Source organism: Artemia sp. Qi Xiang Cuo, chromosome 3, assembly GCF_049724085.1.
Source record: "Artemia sp. Qi Xiang Cuo chromosome 3, ASM4972408v1, whole genome shotgun sequence".
Classification (NCBI taxonomy): Eukaryota; Metazoa; Arthropoda; class Branchiopoda; order Anostraca; family Artemiidae; genus Artemia; species Artemia sp. Qi Xiang Cuo.
This window is the reverse complement of record NC_142796.1, coordinates 28,382,970-28,403,405: the sequence shown is the minus strand read 5'-3', so window position 1 is coordinate 28,403,405 and position 20,436 is coordinate 28,382,970. Positions and strand designations below refer to the sequence as shown.

The following is a 20,436-nucleotide window of genomic DNA, read 5'->3' as shown; positions in this document are numbered from 1 at the left end:
ATTTTTCTGGAAAACATCTGCAAACCCTCCTCTGTTTTTCGGAGCGCTCACGCTTCAGAACCATGCTTGACCGCTCTAATCACTATAGCTACCAATATTCAAATCTAGGTTTGCAGACTTATATTCTTAGTCTTGCAAACTTTTTTCCAGCTATGAAAAAACAGCCTGAGGCTTTGTAATTCAACTTTTAACATCATTACTTCGCCCACTGTCTTTACTAATAATACTACCTAGGTAAATGAAGCTGTCCACTTAATTGATATTCTCATTACCCAGGTTCAACTCTTCACCTTCAATTGTTCTGAGTCTTAGTGGCTTAGTTTTCTTGACATTAATTTTAAAACCTATTCTTGCACCCTAAACCTCCAAAAATGCATTCATTTTGCTAGTTTTTTCATCTAAGATATTTAAATCATCAGCATAAAGTAAGTCTAGGAGATTTTTACTCCCCCCTTTGATTTGGTATTCTCCCATTGTCGTTGCTCTGCTCTGCAGGACAAAGTCAATCATAATGATCCATATAAATGGAGATAGAATGCAACCTTGCTTAACTCCTGATCTAATACGAAACCAGGTACTAACCTCATTTCCTACCTTAACCGCAGCAATGTTATTCTCGTATATAACACTAAGCGCTTTCGTGTATTTATCTGATATTCTATACAAAGATAGAACCTTCACTAAAGCTCTTGTATGAGCTGCATTAAACACTTACTCATAATCTATAAGACTGAGAACTAAAAGCGTTTGATGACTCAGGATCTTCTCAATTATTAATCTAAGAGTGAAAATTTGGTTGACGAATCCTCTGCCCTTCCTGAAACTACACTGTTCTTCTCTTAAAAATTAATTAAACAAACTTTTTCCACAAAATAAGATTTTCAAAGAATAGTAAAGAACTCCATTAAACAACAAATGAGCAAAAATAAAATAAAATAAACTACCAAGCGTGAAACTACCACAAATCAGCATCGATAAATAAATGAAACCCAAAACCAACAGATATTACAATAAATAACCAAGTCAAACTCAGAACGAGCAGAAATTAACATAAGTTGGGCTCAAAACCCCTATGCCTTCCCAAGACCAGAACATAATTTGCACTCTACTGAAAAAAATATTAATGTTTTTACTTTTACAACTTTAATAAATCAAATAATATTAACATTTTGATTACTAAATATCAGTATATGTATATTAAACTGACAATGAACATTCATTTGTATTTTTTCAGTAAAGTGCAAAGTTAGTTCTGGCCTTGGGAAGGAATAGGGGTTTTGCGCCCAACTTATGTTAATTTCTGCTCGTTATCAGTTTGACTAAGTTATTTATTGTAATTTCTGTTCGTTTTGGGTTTCATTTATTTGTCGATGATGATTTGTGGTAGTTTCACGCTTGGTAGAATATTTGATTTTATTTTTGCTAATTTTTCGTTGAATGGAGTTCTTTACTTTTCTTTGAAAAACTTATTTTGTGGAAAAAGTTTTTTTTAATTAATTTATTTTCGTTTTATATTGATATAGTCTTTTCAGGGAAAAAGAAAATAATACTTTAAATCTTTTTCGTTTTTTAAGACTTTATAGTTTGACCTGCTATTTGTATGCTGGAGAAAAATTTTCAGCAATTTTTAACAATATACGCCCTTTTAAAAATCTGGACACAAATAGTACTGTTTAATTTAGTTTCATACCTCCTCTAGTTGACCTGAAATGGAAAACTTGATACTATTTGCAAAAAAAATCTGTTTACTTTCTTTGATAGCTTGGATACACTTATGCTATTTTGATTTGTTTAAATTTTAAGAGCAGAAGTAGCCCTGAAAGCTTGAACATAATACCCTCTGTCGTTCTTGGGATACTGCTGAGATGCCTTATTGGGAATTAGCATTATCACAGTGCATTTTGATTTAATCTTAAGGCAACATTTAGTTTTTAAACATAATGAGCAAATGGGAGGGTGGGCATGGGAGGGTGGGAGGGTAAGGGGGATTAGTTGCCCTCCAATAACTTTCGACTATTAAAAAGGTCATCAGCCCTTTCTATTTTAAATCTAATGAGCCCTTTTTGAAGTTCCCACGACAACTCCTTTGATAAAAAGTGCCCTGGTCTAAAGAACAACAACAACAAAAAATAATACATTATACCCACATCGATCTTTACTATAATTAAATAAAAAAAACAAGTTTTTTAAACTGAAAGTAAGGAACGACGTTAAAACTTAAAACGAACAGAAATTATTCCGTACATGAAAGGGGCTGTCCCCTCCTCAACGCCTCGCTCTTTATTCCGTATATGAAAGGGGCTGTCCCCTCCTCAACGCCTCGCTCTTTACGCTAAAGTTTGACTGTCTCACAATTTTTTTTTAAAACAATAAAAAACTTTAGCGTAAAGAGCGAGGCGTTGAGGAGGGGACAGCCCCTTTCATATACGGAATAAAGAGCGAGGCGTTGAGGAGGGGACAGCCCCTTCATGTACGGAATAATTTCTGTTCGTTTTAAGTTTTAATGTCGCTCCTTACTTTCAGTTTAAAAAACTTGTTTTTTTATTTAATTTCTGATCGTTTTTTAGTTAATGCAGCTTTTATTTGCATAAAAATTTTACTTTTATTTTGCTAAATGAATGTCTTTACAAATTAACTTACGTAACTAACTTCTATATTCGTATATTTTTCTTCTGGCAAAAATTCAAAGTTGCAGATTTTTGCAGATATGAGCTTGAAACCTATGTAATAGGGTTTTCTGATACGCTGAATCTGACGTTGTGATTTTCATTAAAATTCTTCCACTTGTAGGGGATGTTTCCCCCTCTTTAAAAAATCGAGTAAATTTCCTCAGGCTTGTTGCCTTTGATGAGTAATACTAAACTTAATAAAATTTATATATTTAGAATCAGCATTATAAACACATTCTTTCGATACATTTATTGACATCAAAATTCCATTTTTAGAAGTTTCGATTACTATTGAGCCGTATCGCTTGTTTTTTTGTTGTTTTTTTTCATTACTTATATGTTATTACGTATATGACGGGGTTCTCACCTTAGTCAATACCACGCTCTTTACGTTAAAATTTAAAAAAAAATTTAATTCACAAACCCCTGAATCACAAAGGCCGTTTAATTAGAATAGATAGCTCTTTTGAAAGCACTAAAAAAAAACTGTAGCTTAAAGAGCGAGGTATTGACTTGGGGGAGAACCCCCTCACATACGTTATAATTTCTTTTCGTTTTAAGTTCTAACATTCCTTCTTACATTTCAGTTGAAAAAACTTGTTTTTTTTTATATTTAATTTCTGATCGTTTTTTAAATAATGCTTGGAAATCCGGCACCCCCTTCATAGAAATGTCCCTTACCCCAAAGAAACATCCTCCACGGACATATTCTCCAGAATAACTCCCTCCTCTAGCCCCCCTCCAGAAAAAATCCTTCCTGAAAATGGTTGTATACTTCCCAATAACTAATAAATAATGCTGGCAAGTCCGGCGCCCCCTTCATGGCGATTTCCCTTCCCCCATGAAAACTTCCTTCATGAACAGATCCTCAAACATAACCCCCGACCCACCCTTCCCTCCCACTACCAGAAAAAAAACCTCCTGTAAACTTCTGTATACTTCCGAATAACCAATACTATATGTTAACATTGGGTAAAGTTCATATCTTTTAGCCCTCCCTCTGGGTACTTCGGGGGATTAAGTCATCCCAAAAGACATATTTATCATATTTTCGACCATGCTGAACAAAATGGCTATCTAAAAATTTTGATCGGGTGACTTTGGGAAAAAAAGAAGCGTGGGAGGGGGCCTAGTTGCCCTCTATTTTTTTTGGTCACTTAAAAAGGGTTCGAGAACTTCTAATTTCCATTTGAATGAGTCCTCCCACGATATTCTAGAACCACTGAGTCGACAAAATCACTCCTGGGGAAAAAAAAAAACAACAAAAAAACAAATAAACAAACCAATAAACACGCAACCGTGATCTTTCTTCTGGCAAAAAATGGAAAATTCCACATTTTTGTAGATAAGAGCTTGAAACCTCTACAGTAGGGTTCTCTGATACACTGAATATGATGGTGTGATTTTCATTAAGGTTCTATCATTTTTAAGGGGTCATTCCCCCTTTTTTTGAAAATCAGCCAAATTTTCTCAGGCACGTAACTTTTGATGGGTAGCACTAAACTTGATGAAAGTTATATATTTGAAATCAGCATTGCAATCTGATTCTTTTGATATATCTATTGGCATCAAAAACCCGTTTTCTAGAGTTTCGGTTACCATTGAGCCGGGTCGCTCCTTACTTACAGTTCGTTACCACGAACTGTTTGAAAATGTCAAGCCTTCCAATCACTTCATTGGAAGGGCACTATTAAAAAGGGCAAATGGCCTTTCGATTTCCAATCGAATGAGCCCTTATGGAAATGACAAAGCTTTCTATGAACACCTTATATGCCCCCAGGGCATAAATTACAACCCTTACCCTAAGGTCTGTTAGGGCGGTTGTCATTCTCTAAGACCCAATTTCCAGAAACTTCAACTACGTTAAACAAAATGGCTATCTCAAAATTTTGATTGGATGTGTTTGGGGAAATGGTAGGCGTGAGAGGGGCGGTAGTCGCTCTGCAATTACTTTCAACTATTAGAAATGGGCTTAGCCCTTTCAATTTCCAATCAAATGAGCCCTTTTGAAGTGTTTGCGACCAAACTTTCAAAAAAATATTTATATGCCCCCAGGGCATAACTTAAAACCCTTGCCCTGAGTGCTGGGGGGATGTCCTTCTCAAACACCTAATTTCCAGAACTTTCTACTACATTGAACAAAATGGCTATCTAAACATTTTGATTGTATGTGTTTGGAGGAATGGTGGGCGTGAGAGGGGGTTTAGTTACCCTCCAATCACTTTCGACTATTACAGAGGGCACTAGCCCTCTCAATTTCCAATTGAATGAGCCTCTTTTGAATTTTTACAGCAACTCTATTTATAAAAACCTTTTATACCCCCAGAGCATAGAATTTACAAACTTTGCCCTTGGGGCTCGGTGGGGTTTTTCATCCTCAAATGCATAATTTCCAGAACTTTCAACTTCGTTGAAAAAAATGGCTATCTCTAAACTTTGATTGAATGTTTTTGGGGAAATGGTGGGCGTAAGAGGGGGGTTAATTACTCTCCAGTCACTTTCGACTCTTAAAAAGCGCAATTTCAATTTCCAATCAAATGAGCCCTTTTTGAAATTTCTATAACACTTTTCTATATAAACTTTATAAGCCCCCAGGGAATAACTTACAACCCTTGCACTGAGGGCTCCGAGGGGGTTATCATCCTAAAAGACCGATTGTCAAGACCATTCAACTACGTTGAACAAAATGGGTATGTCAAACTTTTCATTGGACGTGTTTAGGATAATGGTAGGCGTGAGAGGGGCGTTAGTCGCTCTCGAATTACTTTTAACTATTAAAAAAAGGCACTAACCCTTTCAATTTCCAATTGAATGAGCCCTTTTGAACTTTCTACGACAACGCTTTCAATAAAAACTTTATATGCCCCCAGGGCATAACTTAGAACCCCTGCCCTAAGGGCTGTGGGGGGAGGAGTTGTCATCCTTAAAGACCTAATTTTCAAAAGTTTCCCCAAACACATCCAATTGGATATGTCTGGGGAAAAGGTGGGCGTGAGAGAGGGATTAGCTGCCCTCAAATTACTTTTGACAGTTAAAAAGGGTACTAGCCCTTTGAATTTCAAGTCGAATGAGCCCTTTTTCAAGTTTCTACGACAAAGATTTCAATAAAAACCTTATATGCCACCAGGGGATAACTTATAACCATTGCCCTGAAGACTGTAGGGGAATGTCCTGAACAAAGGTATAATTCCTTGAACTTTGAACGTCGTGGGACAAATTGGCTATCTCAAAAATTTTTATTGGATGTGGTTGGGGAAATGATGGGCGTGGAGGGGATGTTAATTGCCTTCCAATCACTTTCGACTATTGAAAAGGGCACTGGCCATTTCAATTTCTGATGGAATGAGCTCATTTTGAAGTTTCTGCGACAACGCGTTCTATAAAAACCTTATATGCCCCCAGGGCATAAGTTAAAACCCTTACCCCGAGGGTTGTGGGGGAGTTTCCTCCTCAAAAACATAATTTTTACCCGGAAATCAACTACGCTGAATAAAATGTCTATCTCAAAGTTTTGATTGGATGTGTTTGGGGGAATGATTGGCGTAGGGGGGAGGCTAGTTGCCCTCCAATCACCGTTCGACTATTAAAAAGGGCACTAGCCCTTTAAATTTTCAATCGAATGAGCCTTTTCTTGAGTTTCTACTACAACGCCTTCTATAAAAACCGTATATGCCCCAGGCTATAACTTACAACCCTTGCCCCGACGGTTGTGGGGGAGTGTCCTCCTCAAAAACATATTTTCTATCTGGAAATCAACTATGTTGTGTCGTGATTTATCTTGTCAGTTGTACCTCTATTGATGTTTCAAAGTTCATTTTAGAATTTGTTTCGTTAGAAACGTATGACTTAAGATATTTTTTGTAGTGTTGCGTTGTTGTTTATGTTGTCAATATTACCTCTGCTGATATTTCAAAGTACATTTCGGAATTTTTCGTTTGAAACATATGACTAGGAATACTTTTGTAGTGTTGTTTCATGGTTTATTTTGTCAGTGTAACATTCTGTTGATGTTTCAAAGTGCATTTTGGAATTTTTTTCGTTTGAAACGTATTACCTAGGATATATTTGTAGTGTTCTGTCGTGATTTATCTTGTCAGTGTTACATTTTGTTGATGTTTCAAAGTGTATTTTGGATTTTTTTTGCTTGAAACGTATGACATGGTATATTTTTTCTAGTGTTATGTCCTGATTTATCTTGTCAGTGTTACCTCTGTTGATGTTCCAAAGTTCATTTTATAATTTTTTCGTTTGAAATGTATGACTTAGGATCTTTTTTTCTAGTGTTTTGTCGTGATTTATCTTAGCAGTGTTACATTCTATTAAGGTATCAAAGTGAATTTTAGAATTCGTTTTGTTTGAAACATATGACTAGGAATACTTTTGTAGCGTTGTTTCATGGTTTATTTTGTCAGTGTAACATTCTGTTGATGTTTCAAATTGCATTTTGGAATTTTTTGTTTGAAACGTAATACTTAGGATATTTTTCTAGTTTTCTGTCGTGATTTATCTTGTCAGTGCTACATTCTGTAGATGTTTCCAAGGGCATTTTAGGATTTTTTTAGTCTGAAACGTAATACTTAGGTTATTTTTGTAGTGTTGTGTTCTGATTTATCTTGTCAGTATTACCTTTGTTGTTATTTCAAAGTCTATTTTGGAATTACAAGGAATAGGAATAGGAATAACATTCTGTTGATGTTTCAAAGTGCATTTTGGATTTTTTTTTCGTTTGAAACGTATGACAGAATATTTTTGTATTGTTATATCATGATTTATAGTGTCAGTGTTAGATTCTGTTGATGTTCCTAAGGTCATTTTGGAATTTGTTTCGTTTGAAAAGTATTATTTGGGATATTTTTTTAGGGTTATATCGTTATTTATCTTGTCAGTTTTACCTCTGTTGATGTTTCAAAGCGCATTTCGGATTTTTTTTTGTCGTTTGAAACGTATGACTTGGGAGATTTTTACAATGTTGTGTCCTGGTTTATCTTGTCAGTGTTGTATTCTGTTGATGTTTCAAAGAGCATATTGGAATTTTTTCGTTTGAAACGTATGACTTGGGATATTTTTTCGAGTGTTGTATCGCGATTTATCTTGTTATTCTTACTTCTGTTTATGTTTCAAGGTATATTTTGAAATTTTTTCGTTTGAAATATATAACTTGGGATATTTTTGTCATGTTGTTGATTTTTCAAAGTACATTTTGGATTTTTTTCGTTTGAAATGTATGACTTGGGATATTCTTGTAATGTTGTTGATTTTTCAAAATAGATTTTGGATTTTTTTTTTCATTTGAAACGTATGACTTGATATTTTTTGTAGTGTTGTGTCGCGGTTTATCTTGTCACTGTTACATCCTGTTGAAGTTTCAAATTGCATTTTGGAATTTTTTCTTTGAAACGTATGACCTGGAATATTTTTTTTAATGTTCTATCGTGGTTTATCTCGTCAGTATTACGTTCTGTTAATGTTTCAAAGTGCATTTTGGAATTTTTCGTTTGAAACGTATCACTTAGGTCATTTTTGTGATGTTGTTTCGTGCTTTATCTTGTCAATGGTAGCTTTTTGGTTTTCGTTTGAAACGTATAACTTGGGATATTTTTGTAGTGTTATTTCGTGATTTTTTGTCACTATTACCTCTGTTGATGTTTCGAAGTGCATGGAAATGTTTTTCGTTCGAAAGGTATGACTTGGGATATTTTTGTAGCGTTGTGTCGTGGTTTAACTTGTCAATGTTACACTCTCATAATGTTTCAAAGTGCATTTTTGGAATTTTTTCCTTTGAAACGTAAGACTTACGATATTTTTTTTAGTGTTGTTTCTTGATTTATCTTTTCAGTGATAGATCTGTTGATATTTCAATGTACATTTTGGAATTTTTCGTTTGAAATGTACGACTTGGGATATTGTTCTAGTGTTGTGTCGTGGTTTATCGTGTCAGTGTTTCCTCTGTTGATGTTTCAAATTTCATTTAGGAGTTATTTTTTTAAACATATGATTTGGGATATTTTGGTAATTCTTTTTTCATTATTTATCTTGTCAATGTTACATTCTGTTGATGTTTCAAAGTTCATTTTGGAATTTTTTTGGTTAGAAACGCATGACTTAGGATATTTTTTTGTAATGGTCTGTCGGGATTTATCTTGTCAGTTTCACCTCTATTGATGTTTAAAAGTTCATTTCAGAATTTGTTCCGTTTGAAACGTATGACTTAAGATTTTTTTTTGTAGTGTTGTTTTGTGGTTTATGTTGTCAATGTTACCTCTGTTAATATTTCAAAGTGCATTTTCGAATTTTTTAATTTGAAACGCATGACTTAGGACATTTTTTTGGAATATTTTGTCGTGATTTAGCTTGTCAGTTTTACCTCTATTGATGTTTCAAAGTTCATTTTAGAATTTGTTTCGTTTGAAACGTATGCCTTAAGATATTTTTTTATAGTGTTGCGTCGGGGTTTATGTTGTCAATGTTAACTTTGTTGATATTTCAAAGTGCATTTCGAATTTTTTTCGTTTGAAACGTATGACCAGTAATTTTTGTAGCGTTGTGTCATGGTTAATTTTGTCAGTGTAACAATCTGTTGTGCAATTTAACCCAGCAATGGGTTAAATTGCTGGTGTTACAGGACACCAAAAGGGCGCACTCTCGGTAATAGATACAGTCGGCCCCTGCTAGGGACAGAGAGGAGTGGCTTACCGCTGTCCCGAAGCCAGCCAAGAAACCCCTTCTTTAATTTTAATGATGAATATGAATACGAACAAGAGACCAAATATGAGAACCAGTGCTACCGCGTCCGGGGTAACCGACGATAATGTGTTAAGAGATACCGCGTCCGGGGCAGCCGACGACTCGACAACCGTGAATCACACGAATATATCTACGTTGACAACTCCAACCCTGGAGGCTATTGTTAATCCAAAATTGACTATTTCAATAGGTACCCTCAACACTAGAACCCTCGCTAAACAAGGAAAAATAGACCTACTGCTAAGAGAGATAAAACGGTACAGCTGGCACGTTTGCGGTCTCGCCGAAACCCATGTTCCAGTCACTGGTGAAGAGAAACATGGAGATGTTATCCTTCTACTTTCGAGACGTAATGATAAGAAACATCGAAAAGGTGTGGGTTTTCTACTTTCTAATAAATCCAGAAAATCCTTAATATCCGTAACCCCCCTCGCGGAACGGATCATCATGATCCGCCTGAAAGGTTCATCCACCAACCTCACAATTATCCAAGCATACGCTCCAGATTCCAGCAGAGACAACGAAGAGTCTGAAAGTATCTATCTCCAGCTTCAAATTCTGGTTGATTCTGTCCCTAAAAAGGACATAATCTTTGTCATTGGTGACTTCAACGCCATCGTCGGAAAAAACCACACAGGACACGAAGATGTAATGGGCAAATTTGGACATGGAAAAATGAACAGAAGAGGAGAACGCCTTATCGAATTCTGCAGAGACAGCAATATAGTCATTACAAACACACTGTTTAAGCACAGACCTCACCGTAAGACATCCTGGACCTCACCGGATGGAAAAACTAAACACCTAATAGACTATATCCTCGTGTCTAGAGGTTGGAAGACGTCTGTCCTAAACACAGTCACGCTAGCTGGTGGTGACTTTGACAGCGACCAATCGCTTGGCATGTCTAGGTTCAAAACAAGACTTAAAACAGCATGAAAGTTATTTCAGAAAAGACCCAAGTTTCGAGTAGATCTACTGAAAGACGAAAACACACGTATGACCTATATCACCATTCTATCCGAAAAATTTCTGAGCTCACGTCGAGATCTCCACCTATCCTGTCCAAGGAAGATATTGACAACCTGGTGACTAGCAGCACAAATATCATATGTGTTGTTGCTCATTCCACACTGGGTACCCAAAAAAACATTCAGAAACCGTGGAAAACAAACGAGATCATTTCACTCTGCGACAAAAAGTGCCAACTCACGAAGAAACAAGATAAAGAAAGTAGGGACCGGTACAAGCCACTCAAACGAGCTGTTAAGAAATCCATCAGACGTGCTCATTGTGCTTTTATTAAAGAAATGTGTAATCAATGTGAATAGGCTTTCAAGAAAGGAGACCCCAACTACATGTATAGAAGAGTGCGGGAATTGGCCAAAAAGAAGGACATCAAAGCGTTCTCCCTTCTCGACGAACATGGAAACCAAATACAATCCACAGACGGAATCCGCTCTCGATGGAAAAACCATTTTAAAAATAAACTGAATCTGGACATCCACCCAGACCCCACAATTCTCAACACTTTCCCTATAACCTCTACAGATCCAAGTCCTCCCCCTCTTAAATCTGAAATAGAAGCAGCTATCAGAGACTTGAGAACAAACAAAGCTGCCAGCCCCGATGGAATCCAGCCCAAACTGCTGAAAGTAAACTGCAAACCACTCCTTGACCTTTACCACAAATTTGCCACAGCTGCTTGGGAAAAATGTCACTTCCCCTCACCCTGGTGCAAAGCCATGATAATCCCCCTGCATAAGAAAGGCTCTAAAGCTGTCTGCAACAACTACCACCCAATAAGTCTTACCAGCCATGCAGCAAAAATCCTCACAAGAGTCATGCTTGGGCGTATACAAGCCATTTCCTCAATGATCATCCCGGAATACCAAGCCGGCTTCCGACCTAATAGATCAACAATTGATCAGATATTCACTGTTCGGCAGATCATGGAAAAGTATAGCGAACTTGGCCACAGCATCTACCACCTTTTCATAGACTTTAAACAAGCTTTTGATCGGATATGGAGAGAAGGTCTATGGCACATCCTTCTTCACTTTGGCATCCCATCCAACCTGATCTCGCTGATCAAAGACATGTATAAGAAGTTCAGTAGCCGCGTCATGACTGGAGAAAGACTTACCGAGAGCTTCAAAACCTCTACTGGAGTACTTCAAGGTTGCCTAATATCACCCGAGCTGTTCAATCTCTTCCTAACTGCAGCCCTTTCACTCACAGATAACCCGCCCGGCGCCCTTGTCGGAGGAATGGTGATAGATAAATTGGCATATGCTGATGACATAGTCCTAATAGCCGAGTCCCTTCAAGATCTACAATCTCAGGCTAACAGCGTTCACTCGTCCACCAAGCTCTTCGGGATGGCAATCAACACCTCAAAAACGAAAGCCATTCGCTGTTCACGCAAATTCTATTCCCAGGTAAATCTCAGCCTTCAGCTTGGTGAAGGTACCATTGAGTGGGTGGAAAGCTTCGCCTACCTTGGGAGCTTACTTACTTATGATAACAACCAACTCAAAGACATCAAGAGACGCCTGACACTTGCAAACTCCAGTTTTAAAGCTCTGATGCCCATCTGCAGGAATATGAACTTAACAACAACTCTCAAAACGAGACTGTTCTACTCCCTCATTATTCCGATCACCATCTATGCCTGTGAATCCTGGACGCTTAAAACAGACAATCAACGCCGCCAAGCTGCCTTTGAAACCAAATCCCTACAACGCATCGCTGGTATCACCTTCCATGACAGAATCTCCAACTCCAAGCTTCTCCATAATCTGAAAGTCAAATTTACAATACTGGACAAAATAAAACTACAACAACTCAAATGGCTTGGACATACACAACGCATGGCTAGCACTCGTCTCTCGAAGATAGCCTTCGATGGACGAGTGCACGGTTCTCGACCCAGAGGTCGCCCTCCGAAGAGATGGAAAGAAAACTTCTCACCTTACAACCTGCCACAACTCTGTCGCCTGGTGGACAACAGAAGCACCTACAGGAGTCCCATCAATGAACTGGTTAAAGAAGAGGCACCAAAACGACCTTCAAGGACGGATGGGACATAAACAACAACAACAATCTGTTGATGTTCCAAATTGCATTTAGGAATGTTTTTCGTTTAATACGTATGACCTAGGATATTTTTATAGTGTTGTCTCGTGATTTATCTTGTCAGTGTTACACTCTGTTGATGTTTCAAAGGTTATTTTGGAATTACAAGGAATTGGAATTGGAATAACATTCTGTTGATGTTTCAAAGTGCATTTTGGAATTTTTTTCGTTTGAAACGTATTACCTAGGATATTTTTCTAGTATACTTTCGTGATTTATCTTGTCAGTGTTACATTCTGTTGATGTTTTTAAGGGCATTTTTGAATTTGTTTCGTTTGAAAAGTATGACTTGGGATATTTTTGTAGTGTTATATCGTGATTTATCTTGTCAGTTTTACTTCTGTCGATGTTTCGATTTGCATTTCGGATTTTTTTTTGCCGTTTGAAACGTATGACTTGGGAGATTTTTACAATGTTGTGTCCTGGTTTATCTTGTCAGTTTTGTGTTCTGTTGATGTTTCAAAGAGCATATTGGAATTTTTTCGTTTGAAACGTATGACTTGGGATGTTTTTGTATTGTTGTTTCGTGGTTTGTCTTGTCACTATTAGCTCTGTTAATGTTTCAAAGTGTATTTTTCAGTTTTTTCGTTTGAAACGTATGACTTGAGATATTTTTGTAATGTTGCTGATTTTTCAAAGTACATTTTGGATTTTGTTTCGTTTGAAATGTATGACTTGGTATATTCTTGTAATGTTGTTGATTTTTCAAAGTGCATTTTTGATTTTTTTTCGTTTGAAACGTATGACTTGTGATATTTTTTGTAGTGTTGTATCGCGGTTTATCTTGTCAGTTTTACATTCTATTGATGTCTCAAACTGCATTTTGGAATTCTTTGTCTGAGACGTGTGACTTGGACTATTTTTTATTGTGTTGTGTCATGGTTTATCTTGTCAGTATTACGTCCCGTTAATGTTTCAAAGTGCATTTTAGAAATTGTCGTTTGAAAGTATCACATAGGTCATTTTTGTGATGTTGCTTCGTGCTTTATCTTGTCAGTGGTAGCTTTTTGGTTTTCGTTTGAAACTTATAACTTGGGATGTTTTTGTAGTGTTATATCGTAATTTTTCGTGTCAGTATTACCTCTGTGGATGTTTCAAAGTGCATGGAATTGTTTTTCGTTCGAAACGTATGACTTGGGATATTTCTGTAGCGTTGTGTCGTGGTTTATCTTGTCAATGTTATATTCTCATAATGTTTCAAAGTGAATTTTGGAATTTTTTCCTTTGAAACGTAAGACTTACGATATTTTTTCTAGTGTTCTTTCATGATTTATCTTTTCAGTAATAGATCTGTTGATATTTCAAAGTAAATTTTGGAATTTTTCGTTTGAGATGTATGACTTAAGATATTTTTCTAGTGTTGTGTCGTGATTTATTTGGTCAGAGTTTCCCCTGTTGATGTTTCAAAGTTCATTTAGGAGTTTTTTTTAAACGTATGACTTGGGATATTTCGGTAATGTTGTTTCATTATTTATCTTGTCAATGTTACATTCTGTTGATGTTTCAAAGTTCATTTTGGAATTTTTTTGGTTAGAAACGCATGACTTAGGATATTTTTTTGTAATGTTCTGTCGGGATTTATCTTGTCAGTTACCTCTATTGATGTTTCAAAGTTCATTTTAGAATTTGTTCCGTTTGAAACGTATGACTTAAGATATTTTTCGTAGTGTTGTTTTGTGATTTATGTTGTCAATGTTACCTCTGTTGATATTTCAAAGTGCATTTTTAAATTTTTTAGTTTGAAACGTATGACTAGGAATATTTTTGTAGCGCTGTGTCATGGTTAATTTTGTCAGTGTAACATTCTGTTGATGTTTCAAAATGCATTTTGAAATGTATATTTTGAAATTTTTTCGTTTGAAACGTATGACTTGGGATATTTTTGTAATTTTGTTTATTTTTCAAAGTATATTTTGGATTTTTTTTCGTTTGAAATGTTTGACTTGGGATATTTTTGTAATGTTGTTGATTTTTCAAAGTGCATTTTGGATTTTTTTCGTTTGAAATGCATGACTTGGGATATTTTTTGTAGTATTGTGTCGTGGTTTGTCTTGTCAGTGTTACATTCTATTGATGTCTCAAACTGCATTTTGGAATTTTTTGTTTGAGACGTATGACTTGGAATACTTTTTGTAGTGTTGTATCATGGTTTATCTTGTCAGTATTACGTCCTGTTAATGTTTCAAAGTACATTTTGGAATTTTTCGTTTGAAAAATATGACTAAGGTCATTTTTGTGATGTTGTTTCGTGATTTATCTTGTCAGTGGTAGCTTTGTTGATGTTTCAAAGTACATTTTGGAATATTTTTTGAACGTATGATTGGATATTTTTTCTAGTGTTGTGTGGTGACATATCTTGTCATTGCTACCTCTGTTATTGTTTCAAAATTCAGTTTTGAATTTTTTCGTTTGATCCTACGACTTGGAATTTTTTTGTAGTGTTGCTTCAAGATTTTTCTTAACACTGTTACCTCTGTTGATGTTTCAAAGTGCATTTTGGAATTCTTTCGTTTGAAACGTAAATTCCAAAATCGTTGAAACGATTTTGGAATTTTTTCACTTGAAAAGTATAACTTCGAATATTTTTGTACTATTGTGTCGTGATTCATCTTGTCAGTTTTGCCTCTGTTCATATTTCAAAATGCATTTTTAAATATATTCGTTTGAAACGTATGACTTAGGTTATTTTTGTAGTTTTGTATCGTGGTTTATCTTGTCAATGTTGCATTCTGTTGATGTTTCAAACTGCATTTTGCGATTTTTTTTCGTTTGAAACACATGAACTGGGATATTTTCTTGTGGTTTGTCGTGGTTTAGATTAAGTTCTTTTAGAATACCTAAACCATTCAACGTTTGTGATGGAGTATATGCGAGAGTGAGATATCCAGAGATGATATCACTCAAAGAGAATGCCAACATAAAAATAATAGTTTATGAAGAGGTACAACTTCTAGCGAATGGTTCTAGTAGAACGTTACTCGTTTATAGATCCTATCGTCATCTTTCCGGTGTTAGTATTCAAATGAAAGCAAAGGAAAAAAGAAAGGCCTTCTGCTGCGCTAATATCATAAACCATATCTTGTCTACGCTCCAGAATAGTTATCTGTGTGAAAAATATTGTAGTAATAGACAGTGAAATCGCTGGCAAAATAAAAAGAGCATTTGGTATACAATATCACTAATAAATATGAAGAGGAATTGATGGAAACTAAAACGCATGTGAACATTATTACTATCATTGATCACATACCAACAGATAAAGTAAATTAAGCTACTAATACCATAGACGAAAAGTGTTACCAATGTGTAACGTGTTACCAGAACAATTAGCTAGAAGTTGCCCCACTTCATCAACTATTATTTTTATGTTGGCGTTCTCTTTGAGTGATATAATCTCAGGGTATTTCACTCTCCCATATCATCCATCTGAAAGGTTGAATGGTTTCGGTAGTCAAAAGGAATTTAATTTAAACCGCAACAAAACACAATAAAGTATCCCAAGCTATACGTTTCAAAAGAAAAAATTCCAAAATGCACTTTGAAACATCAACAGAATGTAACATTGACAAGATAAACCAAGATACAAAACTATAAAAATATTTAAAGTCATTTGTTTTAAACGAATAAATTCAAAAATGCACTTTGAAACATCAACAGAGGTAACACTGACAAGATAAATCACAACACATTACTATAAAATACCCCAGGTCATTTGTTTCAAATAAACAAAAATCGAAAATGCACTTTGAAACATTAACAAAATGTGACACTAAGAAGATAAACCACGACACAATACTAAAACAATATTCTAAGTCATATGTTTCAAACGAAAAAATTCTTAACTGCACTTTAAAACATCAACAGAGGTATAACTGACAAGATAAGTCGCTACATAATGCTACAAAAATATCCCAAGTCATACGTTTCAAAGGAAATTATCTCTAAAATACAATTTGAAACTTCAATAGAGATAACACTGAAAAGATAAACACGACACAGTATTATTAAAATATCCCAAGTCATGCGTTTCAAACGAGAAAATTCCAGAATGCACTTTAAAATATCAAAAGAGGTAACACTGTAAAGATAAACCACGATACAATGCTGCAAAAATATCCTAAAACATACGTTTCAAAAGAAAAGTTTCCAAAATAAACTTTGAAATACCAACAGAATATAAAACTAAGAATATAAACCACGACACGACACTACAGAAATATCAACACCTACAGAATGTAACACTAAGAAGATATACCACAACACAACACTACAAAAATATCCTATGGTATACGAAGTTCAGGCTAAGCAAATGCTTACTGAGATTTTCAAGAACGGTTTGGATTCACCAGTGATACCACAGTTTTCAGGGTACTCTTCTCAAATACAGGACACATGGAAGAAAGACCGAATTGAAATCTCAAAGGTGGTATTCATAATAAGGTTTCCGCGGCATAGTGAGATATTGCTCACTCCGTGACAAAGATGTAAACGTTAGTTATTTGGGCTTTAGGGGCACTAAAAGTTAGCTATGCAGGTTAGATTAGGTTGCATATTTAATATAAACTATGATTCCCCCCTCCTAATGTGCAAATATATAGCCCAAATTTGTTCATAAACTTTTATATTTTCATCCCATTTTCTTTTATTTCATTAGCTTTAACCAAACTTCGCTTCTCGCATGTGTCCTGTATTTGAGAAGAGCACCTCTTTTGGTTATCACGATCAAAAAGGACAAGAAATATTTCAAGGTTAATGTTATCAACCGTGAAATTAAGATCTAAATATTCAAGAATGGAAAGAAGCTAAAGGGAAAAACGATATAAAACCAGAAAATATTTATGTGCCCCATTTTCAGTGAGAGAGGCAAGGAAAAGCCTGAATGAAAAGAAGTTGCGTCTTAGTTCAATCGGTCTTACGTCACAGGTATCATAGGCAGCGCAACAGCGCTGCCTAAGTAAAGAAAGATATGGGCAGAATGAATAATTTATTTATTTAATTTTTTTTTTTTCTCCATACCCGGGCACTTCGTATCGAAGGAGTTGTCGTAGAAACTTCTAAAAGGGCTCAACCGATTGGAAATTGGAGTGGCTAGTGCCCTTTTTAATAGTCGAAAGGGATTGGAGGGCAACTAGCCCCCCCCCCACACCCATCATTCCGCCAAACACATCCAATCAAAAATTTGAGATAGCCATTTTGTTCAGCGTACTTGATTTACAGATAGAAATTATGTTTTTGAAGACGACACTTCCCCGCAGCCTTCAGGGCAAGGGTAATAAGTTATGCCCTGGGGGCATATAAGTTTTCTATAGAAGGCCTTTTCGTAGAAACTTCAAAACAGGTTCATTCGATGGGAAATTCGATGGTCTAGTGCCCTTCTTAATAGTCGAAAGTGATTGGATGGAAACTAGCCCCCCACCACGCCCCGCATACCCCCAAACAAATCCAATGAAAATTTTGAGATAGCCATTTTATTCAACGTAGTTTTAAGTTATGGAAATTATTTCTTTGAGGATGACAAACCCCTCACAGTCCTCAGGGCAAGGGTTATAAGTTATGCCCTGGGGCATATAAGGTTTATATAGAACGTGTTCGATTAGAACACGGGCTCATTCGATTAGAAACTGAAATGGCTAGTGCCCCTTTTATTAGTCGAAAGTAATTGAAAGGCAACTTAAACCCCTTCTACGCCCACCATCTCCCCAAACACATCCGATCAAATTTTTGAGATAGCCATTTTGTTCTACGCAGTTTTAAATTCAGAAAAGTATACCTTTAAGCAGGACACTCCCCCCACAGTCTTCAGGGCAAAGGTTATAAGTTATGCCCTGGGGGCATATAAGTTTTTATTGAGATCTTTGTCGTAGAAACTTGAAAAAGGGCTCATTAGATTGGAAATTCAGAGGAAATTCGACTATCCTATCTGATTGTCGAAAGTGATTTGAGGGCAACTAAGCCCCATCTCTCGCCCACCTTTTCCCCAAGCACATCTAATCAAAGTTTTTAGATAGCCATTTTGTTCAGCTTTGTTGATTTCCAGATATAAATTATTTTTTTGAGGAGGAAACTCCCCCACAGCCCTCAGGTCCAGGGTTTTAAGTTATGCCCTGGGGGCATAAAAGGTTTTTATAGAACGCGTTGTCGTAGAAACTTCAAAAAAGGCTCATTCATTGGAAATTGAAATAACTAGTGCCTTTTTTAATATTCGAAAGTGATTGGAAGGCAATAACACCCCTATCACACCCACGGTTTCCCCAAACATATCCAATAAAAATTTGAGATAGCCATTTTGTTCCACTCAGTTTAAAGTTCAGAAAATTATACCTTTGAGCAGGGCACTCATGTTCTGCTTTTTGAAGAACGCGTTGTCGTAGAGACTTCAAAAAGGGCTCATTCGATTAGAAATTGAAATGGCTAGTGCCCTTTTTAATAGTCGAAAGTAATTGAAAGGTAACTAAAACCCCTTCCACGCTCACCATTTCCCCAAACACAACCAAACAAATTTTTGAGATAGCCATTTTGTTCTACGCAGTTTTAAGTTCAGAAAATTATACCTTTGAGCAGGACACTCCCCCCATAGTCTTCAGGGCAAGGGGTATAAGTTATTCCCTGTGGACATATAAGGTTTTTATTGAAATCTTTGTCGTAGAAACTTGAAAAAGGGCTCATTCGATTGGAAATTAAAAGGGCTAGTGCCCTTTTTAATAATCGAAAGTGATTTGAGGGCAACTAACCCCCCTCTCACGCCCACTTTTTCCCCAAACACATCCAATCAAAATTTTTAGATAGCCATTCTATTCAACATAGTTGAAAGTTTTGGAAATTTGGTCTTTAAGGATGAAAACCCATCTCCCCCGCAACCCTTAGGGCCAGGGTTGTAATTTATGCCCTGGGAGCATGTAAGGTTTTTATAAAAAGCGATGTTCTAAAAACATAAAAGTGCTTATTCATTTGAAAATTGAAAGGACTAGTGCCCTTTTAATAGTCGAAAGTGATTGAAAGGCATCCAACCCCCCTCTCACGCCCACATTTCCCCAAACACATCCAATCAAAATTTTGAGACATCCATTTTTTTCAACGTAGTCGAAAGTTCTGAAAACTAGGTCTTTTTGGATCATAACACCTCAGAGCCCTCAGTGCAAGGGTTGTAAGTTATGCCCTGGGGGCACATAAGGTTTATACAGAAAGTTGTTTATACAGAAAAATTTCAAAAAGGGCTCATTTGTTTGGAAATTGAAATCGCCCTTTTTAATATTCGAAAGTGAGTGGAGAGTAATTGACCCCCCCACCTCACGCCCACTTTTTCCCCAAACACATCCAATCAAAATTTTTAGATAGCCATCTTGTTCAACGTAGTTAAACGTTTTGGAAATTAGGTCTTTAAGGATGACAACCCCCCCAGCCCTCGGGGCAAGGGTTGTAAGCTATGCCCTGGGGGCATATAAGATTTGTATTGAAAGCGTTGTCGTAGAAAATTCAAAAGGGCTTATAAAATTGGAAATTGAAAGGGCCAGTGCCTTTTTTAATAGTTAAAAGTGATTGGACAGCGATTAACACCCCTCTCACGCCCACCATTTTCCCAAAGACATCCAATCAAAATTTTGAGATATCCATTTTGTTCAACGTGGTTGAAAGTTCTTGAATTTTAGGGTGATAACCCCCTCAGAGCTCTCCGTGAAAGGGTTGTAATTTAAGCCCTGGGGGCATATAAAGTTTATATAGAAAGTTGTTGTAGAAAGTTCAAAAAGGGCTCATTTGATTGGAAATTGAAATCGCCCTTTTTAATAGTCGAAAGTGAGTGGAGAGTAATTAACCCCCCTTTAACGCCCACCATTTCCCCAAAAACATTCAATCAAAGCTTAGAGATAGTTATTTTGTTCAACGTAGT

The 20,436-nt window shown here is 36.2% G+C and overlaps 1 protein-coding gene across 1 annotated transcript in view; it reads right to left on the bottom strand.

Moving 5' to 3' along the window:
* The window catches only part of LOC148953958 (putative sodium-coupled neutral amino acid transporter 11), a 175,541-nt gene that overhangs the window by 63,890 nt on the left and 91,215 nt on the right, over positions 1–20,436 (bottom strand). The gene's annotated exons all lie outside the window — the stretch shown is intronic.